The sequence below is a fragment of the Capra hircus genome, chromosome 18 (genome assembly GCF_001704415.2).
Source record: "Capra hircus breed San Clemente chromosome 18, ASM170441v1, whole genome shotgun sequence".
In the NCBI taxonomy this organism is placed as follows: domain Eukaryota; kingdom Metazoa; phylum Chordata; class Mammalia; order Artiodactyla; family Bovidae; genus Capra; species Capra hircus.
In genome coordinates, this window is record NC_030825.1 from 43397156 (window position 1) to 43400226 (window position 3071).

At 48.3% G+C, this 3071-nt stretch overlaps 1 pseudogene; it reads left to right on the forward strand.

The window, feature by feature from the left end:
- Window positions 945-2344, forward strand: LOC102188165 (annotated as a pseudogene).

Consider the following 3071-nt stretch of genomic DNA (forward strand, 5'->3'; position numbering starts at 1 on the left):
AGTAAAGATGAATGTCTATGTTATAATATTATTATTAGACAAAATAGACTTCGGGACAAGGAATGTGCTTCCCAAAGATACAGAAGAACAAGACAAAGCAAACACAAATCCTACATACCTATGTATGCAGTAACAGGCCTTCAAAATGCACAAAACGACACTATATGAATCTCTTGGCTGCCCATCTGAAACCATCACAACATTGTTCATCTGCTATACTCCAATATAAAACACAAAGTTTAAAAGACAAAACGAAAGTTGGAGATTGTACCGTTCCTGTTCAATACTTGATAGAACAAGTAGAAAATCAAGACATAGAGGATATGAACATCTAGCAACTTAACTTCATTGACATATATAAACACTCTACCCAAATTAGGAGAATGTTTGTATCTTCAAATATTCAGAGAATAATCACCCAAACAGACTACATGTTGGGCAATAAAAGAATTGCTAATAAATTTAAAAGGACTGAAATCAGAATTAAACTAGCAATAAAAAAACAGATATTTGGAAAATCATCAAGTACTTGGAAAATTGGACAAGACTCCTATGCAACCTACATACAAAGCAGAACTTCACAGGAAAAATTAGAAACTATATTTAACCTGAATGAAAATAAAATTATAATAGATTAAAACCATGTGGAGTCTAGTCCTCAGAAGGGAATTTATAGTTTTAAATAATTGTGTTTGAAAAAAGTTCCAAAATCTAAGCTTTCACCTTAAAAATTTAGAAAAAGAAAAGCAAATTAAAATAAAAGGAAGAAGAAAATGGGAATTTTAAAAGATAAGAGCTATCAGAATTCGAGTAAATGAAAAATAAAGCATAAAATAATAAAACCAAAAGCTTTCTTTAAAAAAAAATCAGTAAATTTGATGAAACTAGCTTTGATGATCAAGAAAAAAGATGAGAAGCAAGGATTAACAATAATATGAATGAAAATGGAGGTACCATATTGTATCCTACAGGTTTTAAAAGGATAATATGGGGATATTACCCACAACTTTATGAAAGATAAATCACTAAAACTGACTAAGGTAGAAATGGAAAATCTGAGTAGCTCTATGCCCCTATGAAAGATGTTGAAATCATCAATTAAAAACCTTACCAGAAAGAAAACTCTAGGCCCAGAAGGCTTCTCTGGTCAATTCTATAAAACAGTTTATAAATTCTATCAAACGGTTGCGGAGGAGGCCGGAGAGCACTTGGCGGCAGCGGCGGCGGCTGGACGGACGGGCGGCTGCAGCAGTAGCAGCCACACACTCCCTGTGCCGCGGCCAAGCCCCTCGAGCCGCCCACCGCCCCGGCGCTGCCTGACCCTGCGGGCGCCTCCGTCAGCCTCCAGCCCGGGCAGCGCCCCCAGTCGTCCTCCGACCGGCCCTCGACCTTCTGCGCCAGCCGCAGCCTCAGCCCCAGCCTTAGGCACAGCCACCGGCACAACCCTAGCCCCTACTGCAGCTCCTCCAGACACAGTCTCTACGCCGACTTCCTGGAAGCTGGGGTGCTCTTGTCCAAAATCAGCTCGTTTGCCTACGTGCGCACCGCGCCCTGCAACGACCTGCAGGCCACCAAGCTGGCTCCGGGCAAGAAGGAGCCCCTGGAGTCGCAGTACCAGGTGGGCCCGCTCCTGGGCAGCGGGGGCTTCGGCTCGGTGTACTCAGGCATCCGTGTCGCCGACAACTTGCCGGTGGCCATCAAGCACGTGGAGAAGGACCGAATTTCTCACTGGGCAGAGCTGCCTAATGGCACCTGAGTGCCCATGGAAGTGGTTCTGCTGAAGAAGGTGAGCTCGGGCTTCTCCGGCGTCCATTAGGCTCCTAGATTGGTTTCAGAGGCCCGACAATTTCGTCCTGGAGAGGCGGGAACCGGTGCAAGACCTCATCGACTTTATCACGGAAAGGGGGGGCCCTGCAGGGGGAGCTGGCCTGCAGCTTCTTCTGGCAGGTGCTGGAGGCGGTGCGGCCCAGCCACGACTGCAGGGTGCTTCACCGCGGCATCAAGGGCGAGATCGTCCTTACCGACCTCAGTCGCGGCGAGCTCAAGCTCATCGACTTCGGGTCGGGGGCGCTGCTCAAGGACACCGTCTACACGGACTTCTATGGGACCCGAGTGTATCCTCCAGAGTGGATCCACTACCGTGGCAGGTCGGCAGCCGTCTGGTCTCTGGCAGCGGGTCTCTTCAGAGTGGCAACATCTCATTAGATGGTGCTTGGCCTTGAGGCCATCAGATCGGCCATCCTTCGAAGAAATCCAGAACCAGCGGTGGATGCAAGATGTCCTCCTGCCCCAGGAAACTGCTGAGATCAGTCTTCACAGCCTGTCGCCAGGGCCCAGCGAATAGCTTCTCCAGCAGGTTCTTCCCTCCCTGTCAAATGCTCCAGGGAGGGGAAGTGTCTTGTCTCCAGCTTCCCGAGTACCAGTGGCACTTATTTTCAAACAGTACAGTGCTTGATACAGAAACAACATTTACAACTCATTCCAGACCCCAGGCTCCTGGAGGCTGCTTCCCAAAAGGCAGGAAGAGATTCCACTCCACTCTAGGCGTCGTAGGCCTCCACTTCTCCCATAGAAGCTCACCTTCTCACTGATGTCCAGTATTGCTGGACTCTGCAAAATCCCAGGGGTGGGCGGGAGTGGAGGGGTGGGAGTAGGTCAGGATCCTGCCATGGAGCTGTTCGCTTCTGCTGAATGCCGCGGCGGGTCAGGCAGCGGGGACACAGGTTGGGGTGGGTTAGGACTAGCACCATTTTAAGTCCCTGTCACCTCTTCCGACTTTCTGAGGCCTTCTGTGGGGACTCTGGCTGTGCTGGGAGAAATATGTGAACTTGCTTCTTTTACCTGCCGCTTCTCCAAAAATCTGCCTGGGTTTGGTTCCCTCTATTTCTCCCTCCCCCTCTTCCCCCCATCCTTCATATGAGAGGTGCCATGGAAGAGGCTACAAGGCCAAACACTGAGCCACCTGCCCTTTTTCCACCTTTAGTAAAACTTCCAAGTGGACTGTTTCTAAGTTAAGACCTCACACACACACACACAAATGCACAAACAAAGCAAATCAACAGAAAAACTGT